Source organism: Carassius gibelio, chromosome B1, assembly GCF_023724105.1.
Source record: "Carassius gibelio isolate Cgi1373 ecotype wild population from Czech Republic chromosome B1, carGib1.2-hapl.c, whole genome shotgun sequence".
In the NCBI taxonomy this organism is placed as follows: domain Eukaryota; kingdom Metazoa; phylum Chordata; class Actinopteri; order Cypriniformes; family Cyprinidae; genus Carassius; species Carassius gibelio.
Window position 1 is genome coordinate 35,754,568 of NC_068396.1, and position 14,511 is coordinate 35,769,078.

Genomic DNA, 14,511 nt, shown 5'->3' on the forward strand with positions numbered 1-14,511 from the left:
GCGTCTTCCTGACGTCACATTGATGTACTGTGCCTGCTGGGTGGTGTTTCTTTCTCTTCTTCACTTGTGTATTTTTGAACATTTTGTACAGAAGATGCATACTAGCACCCTCTGCCATAAAACAATGAAAACACAGATTCTAGGAGTATAGCTCAAATATATTTAGACTTTTTGTAAGTATTAGTCAAGGATACTTAAACGTAATTTTAAGTATATCTCTGAGAAGTACATAAAGAGCATTTCTGAGAAGTACATAAAAAGTCAACTAAAAGTATACTTTCCTATTTTTAGTTTAAAAGAAGTATACTAATAGCACACTTGAATAAACTTCTTTTTCGTAAGGGATGATCTGTGATCGTGAAGCTGCTCGATTGATGATTCATGTCTGATGTGATCAAATGAGGTGTGTTTGAAAATGAGCTCAGAGTTTGATCTGAAAGTAAAGACTGAGCTGCTTTACTGACACAGAAACTTTAGAAGCAGATTTATGACAAGACACACTGGAAATCTAATATTAAATATCCAGCACCTGGATGGAGGATAGATGTTGAGATCTGGACAGGCCTTGTTTTCTGTGGAGCTGAGAAACAAGGGAGAGCTGTCATACTGTTCAAATAAAACAACTGCATTTATAAAACCATCAATATCTATGCAGGGGTTTTCAAACTGTGGTCACAGAATGGAACGAGGTGGGTCGCTCAAAGTCACTTGGCTGCAGCTTAATGTGCGTTTCAATGACACACACACTGTTCAGTCTAGGGCTACACAAATGTGACGAGGCCGGAACTGGCGGACAATCAAACAAAGTTTTAATAATCAAATAAACACAAAACAATGCAACAGCCCCTAACGGACGACTGCCGTGCACAAACAAAAACAAAACACCAAATAAAACCCAGGCCTGGTCCTCTCTCGTCCCTCATTGTCATCGCTCCTCTTTTGTGTCCTTCCAATCTCCTCCGTGGGACTCGAGACCTGTGAGTGTCAAAGGTGTCGCTCATTACCAGATCACTCCACCGGCCTCGCTCCGTTCCCACGGCTCTCAGCCTGCCCCACTCGTTTGCCAAACACAAATTTGCCAAAGTTCAGAAATCTTTTGAAGATATGAACATTTATTAACATTTATTTAACCATTGCAAAAATAAATTTCTGCCTGAACTTAATGTCATTCATTAATTCATTTATTTAAAACAAGACACGTTTATTGCATTTTTTTTAAACCTATTTCACAATTATTTTAATCTCCAAACTGTTTTAGATAGCTCTGCTTTGCTTCTTATTCTTTTCTAAAAAACTGTTGGACTGTGCTGCGTTCTCGCCGACACACACGGAAGGATCATGAAAGCATTTTCTGCATCAAAACACAACAGTGCAGATTTCAGTTCCCTGGAGTGAGCCTGTTTCACTGTTTTATGGACACTACTTATTTTGGTCTGTAACGTCTGTAAACCAAAATTAAAACTTAAATATTAGTAGTGAAATTTTTCAGTTGTACTCTAAAATAAAATGGCTATTTTTCTTAAATACTTAATATCTGTCATCAAACTTTTAAGTAAGATTAGGCTTAAAGTAATGTCAAATATTTTGGTGGGCCGTGAAATAGATTAGACTTGTGGGTCATGGAATGGAAATGTTTGGGAACCCCTGTTTTATATAATAACATAAACTACAGCTGCTGGGCTGTGTACATTTCAATATAGGTCACTTTGCAGAAAACTTACCCTCTTTAACCAGCAACATAATCTCTGAATAGACATCCTTTAAAGTCCTCTCCACTCCACACCAGTATCGTCCTGTATCCTCTGTTCTCAGGTCAGTGATGCTGACGGTGAAAACTCTGGTCCTCTTGTCATCAGTTCTTCAGCTGGAGATCCTGATTTAACAATGATGTCTCTAAATCCAAAGATGCACTCTCCTTTACAAAAAAAAAAAAAAAAAAAAAAAATTTGATTCATATTCAGATTCATATCTGCATCTGATATCAACTCTCCCTCTGTTTCTGGAGCACCAACAACAACTGAAAACAGAAATATTATTATATAGAGCTGTTATGTGTGAGCAAGAGATATTAGAGAGAATAATAAATTACACACATGAGACGGATGATCATGCAGTAAAAAAAAAAAAAATAAAAAAAAAAAAAAAAAAAACATTCTGTACAAAAGCCCTCACACTCACCTTTACAGATGCTGGAAAATAGGACTAGAATGTCCCACATGTTAAAATCTTACACAAGCTTTGCTTTAATATAAGACAAAATCTCCAACGTTGCAGTCTTTCTCTTCCGTGCTGAGTTGAAGCAACTATATCTTTAACATTACCTTCCCCTTCTCTGTATTTCTGACCACATCAGCTCAGGACATCGTCAGAGAGCACATCTGTGACGTTTCACTGTACTTGCATACATACATCACAGATCAGTCGGTGGCATGCCCTAGTGACCTTTTGGAAACAGTATCTATTTCATAGTCCGGGTGCCAGACAGGCTTTTGGCCTGTCACCAAATAAATTTCAAAATACCGTGATAACCCAGGTTTTTAAAACCACAGTTACACAAAAACTACATGGGTTGCTTGTACGTTAGTTAATAGAAGACAAACAACAACTTGCAGTTCGAAAGAATTCAGTGATATATATTTGTTCCCTTCTTTATACATAATTCTGGACACAAATCAAAAACCCCATATAATCAGGAGGAAAGGAACAAAAACAAAAACGAACAATAATAATAATAATAATAATAATTATAAATAGAAAAACAACAATTGTAAACGACAAGGTTTTCATACAGGCATAATTAAATGAACTTAGCCATCAAAGTAAACAAGATCAGCAGATCCGAAGCTTTCTCCTCCAAACAAAAACACTCATCAGCGGTCCAGAGAGAAAAAAAAAAAAAAAAAAACAACAACACAGGATTAGTATATATTTTTTCTCTTGAGCAACCAAAGTCATAGATATACTGAAAGGGAAATTAAATGAAAGTCAGTAATATAAATAAATCGGTCACTCAAAGCGACTCGCGAATGTGTGGATGAAGTGCGTGCGATGCAGTGCGTTAGTGTTTGAGTGTGTGTGTGCAATATCGCTGACCATGTCTGGCAGGGAAAAGATCCTTGGGAGGCAGCGTTTTCCTATATGGGGAGGCTGCAGACCTGGAGCCGGTAGATATTGGCCCCAAGCAGTTTTACGCCCCTGTTGTTCCTCATGCGTCCAGTAGGGGGAGAAGGAAATACGGCGAATAAAACTATATGGGGAGGCTGCAGAGCAGACCTATGACCTACTGTAAAATGTATTATTTATATTTATAAACTGTTTTTGTATACAGGAGACTGAGTGATATATGATGTTGTGAATTTATATTAAGCTATATTTAGATATTAACCATATTTAGGCCATTAGACATACAGTACTGTGTAATCATTTGCATCCTAAATGAAATATCTGCTGTACAATTCACAATTGGTCGTCATACAGCTACAAAACATGTCCTACGTAGCATTTTATGTAGACAAACACAATTTAACCCTTTTCTAAAATTCCAAGGGTCATTTAAAAGAAAGAGACAATATTGTTGTTCACAAAAATATTTATTAACACCATGACTTTTATTTCTTAACAGCATGACTCCTGTAGATTCTGCATGACTCCTGTAGACTCTCCTATGGCTTGCCACTCTTCTTTAATTGTTTTTTTTTTATCCTGCTGTCAAAGTGCTCCCGCTCACTGATAAAAATAAATAAAGCAAAAGTTGCATAGTGGTAGAAACAATGGTTAATTATAAATATTTCCTTTATAGGATCCTTACAGTACCTTCAATGACAGGTCCTCGCAGGAATTTCTCCTCAGCCTTCAAGATGGACACATGTTCCACAACAGCAAGAGCACAGATGATGGACTACCAGAGAAAGAACTGAGATTTATCACTGCCCAAATAAGCCAAGCATCATTTTGCATGTTTAGTTTTTTGTTGTTGTTGTTTTGTTTTTTACAGAAAAATCAAAACTGCCTTTTCTATATTAAGCACAAAACTATCATTTTTTAGCACAATGGTCTAACATTATGGATAAACTATTTGACATTAAAAACAATGTGAATATGACACCATGCAGAGCACAACTAACACATTAGTCCGACCTCTGGAAAAAGGACATCCATAATAAATCTGATCTGGTCACTGTGGGTGTGTGTGGGTGTACTGTTCAGAATTGAAGTCAGGTGAGTGTAGATAATATCAATTTGTTCCTGATCTTCAATGAACAATGGCACAGGCACTTTCTTTATGGAACACTTGGAAAAAGTGTCAAGCCACTGTGATTTTTTTTTGTCCATTGATGATGGACTGTGCAGAGAAAATTGAAAATGACATTAAAAACATTTCCATGTATGTGTAAGTTGTTTATTTACTAGATAAGCTATTGGTTTAGAATGCAGTTACACAGCAAAATCCCCAGTGTTAATTTAACACTCTTGAGTGTGGATTCATATAAACACTAAAGCAGTGTTAAAATTAACACTGAAGCAGAGTTGAAGTTAATGAGATAATTAAGAAGTTAATTGAGGTATGATTGACCATTATTGAAGACACCTGATGTTAACAAGCAGAATCACCAACTGAGAAAATCACAATTTGTGTGTCACCATTATAGTGATCAGTGTTTGCTTTAGTTGGGATCTTGACCCTTCAGTTATTATCTTTAGATTTTATGTGGTGACTGAATTATATCATACAGACAGACCACAGCAGAGGCAATCATGTGTGCCATTGATTGTGATTTGAGCTATTTGTTATAGAGTGACCTGAATGCCTGAGTTTAAGTTTCTTTACTGCATACATAAATTAAGTGAAAAAGAAAAGTAAGCAACTCAGCATTTCTGACATAGTATGACATGTTTTTAATAGTTAGTTCATCAGAAATCAGCGTGAGCATCACAACAACGGTGACCATCAAAAAAGCATGTTGTAGCCAATAAAAACTCATCCATGGCTCCCATCATGCATTGCGGCATGAATAAATTATTTGCTGAACTGTCTTTTTAACTTTTTATTCTAACTATATTTTATTTTTGCTGTTTTTATGTTCATTTTGTATCTAGTTTTGTGATGTTCAGAGTTGGTCTGTTTATCTGAATATGTTGTTTGTCACCGTTGTAGAGATTCATACGTTGATTATTGTTATCTGTGTGTGCCTAAAATTAGAATTCTTTAATTAAAAAAAAAAAAAATCAGAATCACTTGCAAGAGATACCTACAAAATGTATAGAAAATACAGATTTTTTCATTGTGAAATCAAAGCTGTGACAATCAATAATGGAAGTTTTACTTTGAGAAAAGACTGTAAATGAGTTCAGTGATTCATGTCAAGCAACGAGTACATTAAAACATAATCATCAACACGTGATGATTTTTGCTCTTGGTTTGACAAACAAACTTTAAAAGTAAAAAGTTACAAGCCAAGATCCAAGCTAAAGCAAACACTGACCACTATAATGGTGACACACAAATTGTGATTTTTCTCGTTTGGTGATTCTGCTTGTTAACATCAGGTGTCTTCAATAATGCTTAATCATGACTCAATTAACTTCTTAATTATCTCATTAACTTCAACTCTGCTTCAGTGTTACTTTTGACACTGCTTCAGTGTTTATATGAGTCCACACTCAGAGTGTTAAATTAACACTGGGGATTTTGCTGTGTAAAAAATGCATTCTTGATGCATGTACCTGAATGTGGTTATCGGTTCCTCTTGCCACAATGAAGTCCACCAGAGCCTGGTTGGATAACTTTCGGTTCCTCCTGGCAACAACATGTTGTGGCAAGTCATGTGTTAGTCCTGTAAAACTCCTGTAAAGTGGTCGTAATGTCCCTTCAGTCAGGCATCTTGCCTCCTCGGTCCAGTGGGCGAACCTTTTCCCATGCCTTTTAAAAAAGAAAAAAAAAATCTACATTGTTGGCCCCCAATAGGACACATCTTGTTGTGGACAATAAACAGGCTGCATTGATAATTTAATGTATAATTAATAATTATATATAACCAATTTATAATGTATAAATAATTTAGTGACCTGTAATGCCTCAGTTTGGTCAATTATTTCTACTGACAAGAAAGGAACAAAGAATGAAACACCAAACTGAGATGTAAAGAAATTAATACACATACCCCTCTGTCTCAAACCGCTCAATTAGACGTAGACACCACCGCCTAACCTGATTTTACCAAGTGAGACATATTCCTGGGACAACATCGTTGTTGACCCTGGAACAACATTGTGATTAACCAATCAGATTTGAAGAACCAGTTTATAGATTTTGTGAAGTTTACGCTTAAAATCAGTGTTTGGGGCTTGTACATCAGTGTCATTCATCTATCATTTCCTCTGATTTTAGGGATTACTCATGGTTAAGGTTAGGTTTAGGTGTAGGGACATGGTTAAGAATATATTTTTGGAGTAAAATGTTGTTCCAGGATCAACAAAATATGTTGACCTAGGAACACATCGGACTTGGCAAAATCAGGACGTGCCGACACCACCACTCCCTGATTGCAGGCATGTCAAGCTAACAGAAATTGTAATGTCACAGGATTAGTATTTAAGTTGTATTGTTATAATTTAATGACCAGCAATAAACTTTATAGCAACCTTCTAAGGAAGAAAATAGAAAAGCTCACTTACCAGAAGAAGCCATGTCATGCAAGCTAAAGACAGACAACAAGATAAAAATAAAAATGTAATTAATTTTAAAAGTGAGTGAGACAGAGCGGGTAAAGAGAAGACTAGGGGCAGCTTAACCTACACGTGGTTAGCTAAGTTTGAGTCAGACAGACTGACTCAATCAAGTACTTTTGCCTCTCGAAATAAATTATTGACACATCTTTTGAATTGATATCGCATCAATCGTTTATAAATAATAAATGTTGCATCATTACAATACAATCAACAACAATAACTTATTTACATACCTCAATTCGTATGGCTTCAAAAAATGTCTGCTGCTATCATACAAATATGGTCTGCTGTTTTGATGACTAGGCTCATATACTAATATACAGCCTCCCCTTACTGGACGCATGAGGAACAACAGGGGCGTAAAACTGCTTGGGGCCTATATCTACCAGCTCCAGGTCTGCAGCCTCCCCCTACTCGCGTTTTCTCCGGATTAGCAAAACCTCTTTTGCTCGACATTGGAGTGTTAATAGCTCTGCTCCTTTACACCAGTGACAAAACATAACTGCTGCTAAAAGAAAAGTCTTGAGACTGTAACACTTCTGTGTGTCCTTCAGTGCTGGAGGTAACAAGCTCATTTTCTACAATGAGAGTAAACACATCATCAGTGGATAACTCCTCTCCACACTGACCTCTGATGGACAACATGTGAAATGAGCCAAAGCAACATATTAATAACTATTAGGCTCCAGAAAAAGAAAAATATGTTGGTTCATTAAAACCTCTGATCATTTGAGGGATTCAACTAAAAAACTTCTTTGAAGTGGTTCATCTCTGATGATTAATATACAGTGATCAATGGCCTGAAGATGTATAAGGATTATTTTAGTTTGATACTGAAAGCTATTTTGGGCAGTATTTATGGATTATTATAGGTTGCATAATGTCTGCTTCTAGCATAGTTAAATGAGTCAAGAGCAAAATAAAAATATAAATCCTCAACTCATTGAATGATGCAAATCACATTTTCCTCATAATTTGTTTTAAAGTTGTATTGCTTTTATCAACGGTTTCTCAATCTTACTGAAAGGTCTTGAAAAACACATAATGGCGGTTTGATACCGATCCAAAATGTGATCCAATTTTAGAATCCCTTTTTTTTAATGTTGAACTACCCACTTTCACAAATTGACCCAATTTGATCTGACTGACCAAAATCTAATCAGAATCAGATAGTTTCCCTTGATGAACACCAGTGTTGTGGGTAACGCGTTACAAAGTAACGCGTTAGAGTACTCTAATTACTTTTTTCCTGAAATTTGTAACTTAACGCGTTAGTTTCGTGCGTAAGTAATCAGTAACTTCGTTATTTTTTTTTAAAAAGTAATCTGTTATTTTAAGGAAAGGAAAATCCGGACTGCAGCCTGCTTTTTGTCAGACAGTAGTCCCAGGTCTACTGTGCCACCTGCGGATGTATCAGCGGAGCCGAAGCTCTGTGATCGTAAAGTCAATGGCTGTGATGCGTCTGTGCCCTGCGCCTGACCCTGTGTGTGTGTGTGTTTTTTTTTTTTTTCGAACTCCCGGCAAGATAGCAGAGAGGACAGCGTTTGGTTTATGGAAGTACGCACATTATTTTCAATTTGTCAACGAAAAAGAAAAGAACATAACGGTAAAATGCACAATCTGCTTTGGTGAAAAGCTTCTGTCGACCGCCAAAAATTCTACCTCAAATTTAACGCTACGTTTTAATCACTACTTCGAAGAGTAAATGTAAGAGGACTGTGTTAAAGCGAATTTAGGCTTGTGACTGTGAGTGACACTTTAATAATAATTAGTTCGGCTATTAAGCGATTTGTCATTTGCCTGTGTGGCAGTGAAGGATTTAATTCGGTTTGTTATCATTTTTGTCTGACAGGCAGCTGTTAATTTCTGTTAGATCGTTGGCTGGCTGGTTGTTCATCATTTCTAAATGGATTTAAATCTGCAAGCCTGTTTAAGGTTGTGTTTACAAGTAAGCATACTTGTACTTTGATAACTGCATTATTTAAAGTTAAAGAAAAATCAGGAGTTATCTTGTGGTGCTCATAATATACAGTAGCCTAGGCTACCCGGGCTGGGTAACGTTAGGTGCGAATTTTGATTAATAATATGTTCTTTGATAATAAATAAATAAAACGCCATGTGGAATAGCCGATTGCTGACTGTCTTTCCTGTTATTGTTATCCTGCAGTGTTAATTTAGTCGGATGTCTGACGTTATTCATTGTCGGGAGTCACGACTTCTAGGTGCATTTAAAGGGGCCGGGGGCTGTGTCTGTCATGTGTGAGCCGCTGCAAACGGCTTTTAATTTTTGGTAATGCATGAGTAATCTAACGCATTACTTTTATGAATAGGTAACGCTGTATCATAACTGATTACTTTTAATTGATGGTAACGTTGTAACCTAACTAACTACTTTCCAAAGTAACTATACCCAACACTGATGAACACTCAACGTGTTTCCTTACAAAGTATGTATAATTTTTCAACATTTTAGTTACAAATATTTCAGCTCAGGAAATCAACGGCGAAGGTTTGAGACAGATTGTTTTCTTGTGATGTCATCAGACACTCCCTTATTAGTGAACATGTTTACAGATAAAGTAGTCATACATTTAGCATTTATTAGACCTACAAGATTATTTAAAACTACTGTACCATTTTCAAAGTTTATGCAATATTCATATTCAATAAAAGTAGAAAAAGGGACTTCAGTGTTCAGTCCAGTGTTTGACCAATACTGTGATAGATGGACTCTTCTTGAACAGAATCAGTTCTGAGACTCTGATAAACGTCACTCTGTCTGCTGGAGTTCAGTTCTGTGTAGATCTGATCTGGATCCACAGCGTTTCTCTCAGCAGCAGCAACATTCATGTAGTCGAGGTCTGTGTCGACTGTTTCTGTGTTTGCAGGTCTGTGAAATTTGTTCAGTACAAAACCATCATCACGTTGAGCTGCACTGTAAAAAAGAATTTGTTGAGTCAACTAAAAATATTTTGTTACCCCGCTGCCTAAAATTTTTTTGTTATCTTGACAAAAAAAATCTTGTTGAAACAACTTCAAACTAGAGTGGAGTTAGTCCAGGTAACAAATTTCTTTAAGTTGACTTGACTATTATTTTCTAGTCCAGTCAACTAAATCATGTTGTGTAAACAGGGTTTTTTTTTTTACTTCGATCAATAATCATAAACAAATGTTACTCCACTGCCTTAAATGTTTAAATAAAGATGACAAAACACTTTTTTTAATGTAATTTATTTAATGATAGAGACAACACTTTCATTCACATTTAAATTGAACAAGCAATTTGCCGTCAACACATCAACTGATAATTGATAAACAAAACAAAAAATGCAAAATACAAACACGTCTAAAGATCTGAACCGACACTTGAAAGTGTGATGTATAATAAATAACATTGGCATGGGATTGAGAAACAAATAGTTGCATTTCAATTCATCAGATCAAAACCACAGGGATTGTTTTTAATTTCATAATGCAATATGAAAATCAGAAGGTTGAACTCTGCATATTAACCCTGCACAAGTTCACATGCACTCCCCCCACCATAATGCAAGTCATGGTCAAAATGAGAAACCAAGATATATGTAGTATAATATCACAATTAGTTACAAAAAATGAGTGTACTGTACTTCTGTATAATAAGATATAAATGGAATGAATGCACATGGAAGCACAAAGATCTAAAGTCAGATTCTAAATTTCATAGCACATGACCAGACAGAGGTGTTAACATCAGAAGGATCTTGAAAGTTTCCAAACTTGTCCCCCATCATAATGCTACATACTGAAAATGTGTACATACTGTTTAAGAAAATGAGAGGTGAAAAAACATTTGTTTACATGAGAACATGCATATTCCAAGTCATGACATGTAAACTTTAATGTACATTCTATATAGTGAAAGGCACAAAAGAACCTTTCCTTATAAAAAAAAAAAACCGATGGAGCCGATGGACACATCATGAACACTGAAAAGTGAAACTGACATGACATTTGTGCTCTTCATTTAACCCATCCAAAGTGCACACACACAGCAGTGAACACACACCGTGAACACACACCCAGAGCAGTGGGCATCCATTTATGCTGCAGCACCCGGGGAGAAGTTGTGCCTTGCTCAAGGACACCTTATTTGTGGTGTTGAGGGTGGAGAGAGCGCTGGACATTCACTCCCCCACACCTACAGTTCCTGCCGCGGTAGCGAGCACATGGTGGGAGCAGCTGGTCTTCACAAGTTTTTGCAGAGCCTCAATGGTGTATTTAATGCGCTGGAGGTAGAGGATGTTCAATGCATACAGACCCATTAGGAGTCCAAATGCCTTGGGGACATGGGAGATGTCAGTGATGACAGGATGTCCAAATGAGACCAATGTTGGTTATTCCTTGGGAAGCACATCACATTGCTGTTCCTCAGTTACAATCAGAATGCCCTCTTCAATTTCTTTCTCAACATCCTTAATGTCACTGGATGGCTGGGAAAAGAAAAAAAATATTACATTACTTTATAAATTTATAAACGAACACACATATGTACATACACTATTAAAGTTGTGTGTTTTGTTAAAAGCACAGCTACCAATTAATGCAAAGTGTAATTCACCTTCAAGTGGAAGATATTTAGAAAATTTAACCAAAAATGAAAGTCAAAATTAAATGGTGCTCCTCAACGGTTTCGTTTAGAAACATTCAAAATAACTTCCTGTATTAAACTGTTAAAAGCCTGTACTAAATTATTTGTTCTGCTGAACACAAAGAGTTTAAAATCCCATGGGAAGATAAGTGTAAAATACACCCCCAGAACCAACTATTCTAAAAATGGGGGGAAATTATTTTCTTCACTGGTATTCTACATGATTTCTGAATGGCATAAAATGTGACAAACCAATACAACTCAGGTTTTTTTTCTTAATCTGATTCTAAGTGTCTAATCTGTCACACCATTTATACAATGATCAGAAAATATATTGGTGTAAATAGGTATTCCTTTTAAATAATAGTCTGTTGCACTGCATGTTCAGAGTAAAGCATGACTCCTAAGGGCCGTTTCATAGTCAACGCAGGAAACGCGAGCAAGAAACGCGAGCGACGCACTCCTTTTCATAGTCTAAACAGTGAACGCAACAATACACGGCTCACGCAACAGGGGGTAGTAGAGTCGGGTCGCGTGATATTCAGATTACAATGGCAACTGAAGAGGAGTGTATTCTGTTGTTGATGCACTGATGAACTATTGTATAACAGTGGATGAATATGTATAAGCAATGTCGCCCCCACCGATAACGCATAGTATTGCGTGAATCGGCACGTCGCGTATCAAAAACTAGGACCACACATTTGGCTACACACCGACGCATAATGGCGGCCGAAGCATAACGATGCGTAGCCTCGGGGACACGTATGCCTACAGATGAGTTGACTATGAAATGGCCCTAAAGGGTTGGTTAACCCATGTATGTTTTATTCACCCTCATGGCATCGTAGGTGTGTATGACTTCTTCTTTCAGACAAATCCAGTCGGATTATATAAAAAAATATTTATGGCAATAGGTGGGTGTTTTTTTCAACAGTCCAAAAGTAGTCAAATAATGTGCATCAATTCATAAAAAAAAGTACCTCACATGGCTCTGAGAGGTGAATAATGTCCTCCTGTAGCGAATCCATGTGTTTTTGTAATAAAAAAAAATACATATTTAAAATGTTATTCAAAACATATTTAAACCCTTTTCTCTCACTTTCGTAAGAGCCATTCCGGGTGGATGAAAATAGGACATAGGGGTCATGCATGCACCGGTGATTAGTGACGAACACGGAAGAGCGGAGGAGACAACAATACGCCAATCACAAAGTAGAATCACAAAATTAGGCTTGCACGTATGATAGTCAGTGGAAGAGAAAAAAAAGTGTTTACAACTTTTTAAATATGGATATTTTTCTTACAAAAAGTGCATCGATTTGCGACAGGAAGACTTGAAGAAAATCAGAGCCATATAGAGAGAGAGTTGCGACAACGGAAGTTCGAAATGTTTGGTTGTCACGTGATTCGTGTAGACTTCAAATAGTTCCAGGAAGTGCATTGGCGGCCATTCAAACTGATAGAGTAGAGTGACAGAACTGCGATTTCTGGTAATAAGGAGTCAATAAATGCATTTATTTTATATGTTTATACAACACACTGACATATGTATGTAGCATGAGTATGTAGTTACAGCGATGTTGTTTTTAAAATATCAAATCGGGTAATATTTGAGGATTAGTGTTCAATTACCGTTATTTTAAAAACGTATTTCAGGCTAACGTTAAGTTTTATAAACACGGGTTGCTGTTGCCTTTTTACGTTACATATTGTCCATTTTTTCTCTGATCTAATGTTAACTCATGTCATATCGATGACTTTCAGGTAGTACAGAGACAGGCTGGTAACAGGTGATTTTCAGCTCGCACCGCACTATGGGTCAATTAACTGTTACCAGCAGTAATTAGCATGTTAAATAAATGTAAAATGAAGCTTACTGTTTATAATTCTTACAATTACATATAGTAATATAATTATGTATTATAAATAATATACCTATTATATCTAGTATAATTCTTACAATACTTATTCATGTACACAATATATTCAGGTTTAAAACAACTTAAGCATGCTCGTATATAAACATGTACACTGCCATTCAAAATGATGCTGAAAATTCAGGTTGGCATCACAGGAGTATATTCCATTTTAAAATAGAAAACAGTTATTTTAAATTGTAATTATACAATTAACTATTTACAGCAATTCATGAATACATTTCTAATAAATTTAATAGCATGACAAGCATTTTGTATGTGTCCTTTCTTTCATGTTGTCCTTGCATAGTCTCCACCGTGGTTTACTGTGCTGCATGGGGATGCTCCACTCAGTCAGAGAAAGGTGTGCGAATGTATGGCTTCCCCGCTGACATAGAGAGGAGAAAATAATGGTTGGCTCAAGTCAGCAGGAGCAATCTAAATACAAATAAAAATTACAACAACAAAAAATTGTTAGGTAATTATACTTACATTTATTTGCACTTTTTTACATTGACAATGTTTTACTAGAAATAAGGAACAAGCAAAGCCTTGCAAAACCCAGGGAGCTGAGACTCATGGTGAGACATTGCAGGGAGTCATCAGTGTTACCTATAACTGTGCATTTAACCACCATGTGATATGTACTGTAAGTGGGTAGACAAAAAAAAAGGTGTGTGTGGAAACTAAACTGAAGTCAGTATGCAGACAAATTGCGGCAATGCAATTTGTCATGACCAAAAAATTCAAGAGTAGGCTGAGACCAGATGCTATTCCCACAATCTTTGTACATCGTCCTTTGGTCAAAAAGAGGAGGGCCCTGCTCCACGATGCACCCCTAGACCTGTGAACATACAAGAAATGGCTACTGATTACAGCTATGTTATTTCAGGTGATTCATATATAATAAGTACAAACTCGTACTAGTTGAAGTAAAGTGATGTGATATTTTCAATATTTAAAATTAGCAAAACCATGTATTCTGCCACAATCAGTTTCAAAGGTTGAGGAAAAAAGAACGAGGACACTCAGAGAAAGGAAAGTGAGAGTGAAGAAAAAGGACATGGCTAGAGAGGAGAGACAGGGACAGGTGACACTGCCCAGTCAACCAGCAGCCAGTCAGCATTCCTGTGAACCATCAGCCAGTTACCTGGGTCTATTAAAAAAATTTAAGAGACAAGAAAAAAAAATAAAAGATCAAGCAATGCAAAGGCAGCACTAAGAAAAATAATG

At 36.5% G+C, this 14,511-nt stretch overlaps 1 protein-coding gene and 2 long non-coding RNA genes across 6 annotated transcripts in view; 1 reads left to right on the top strand and 2 right to left on the bottom strand.

The window, feature by feature from the left end:
- Positions 1–14,511, top strand: part of LOC127949439 (B-cell receptor CD22-like) — a 336,416-nt gene that overhangs the window by 248,085 nt on the left and 73,820 nt on the right. The window lies entirely within an intron of this gene.
- LOC127949593 (uncharacterized) lies at positions 3,822–5,916 on the bottom strand. Its single transcript, XR_008152390.1, has 3 exons — positions 5,725–5,916; positions 4,138–4,342; positions 3,822–3,898 (listed from the first exon to the last, which is right to left on the bottom strand). It is a non-coding gene; the product is annotated as an uncharacterized LOC127949593 (long non-coding RNA).
- LOC127949571 (uncharacterized) overlaps positions 12,847–14,511 on the bottom strand; it is a 69,874-nt gene continuing 68,209 nt past the window's right edge. For 3 of the 4 annotated variants that reach the window (XR_008152327.1, XR_008152326.1, XR_008152328.1), the window contains one exon: positions 12,847–14,434. This is a non-coding gene — a long non-coding RNA (uncharacterized LOC127949571). The remainder of the gene's footprint in view (positions 14,435–14,511) is intronic. The other variant, XR_008152329.1, reaches the window with a different exon arrangement.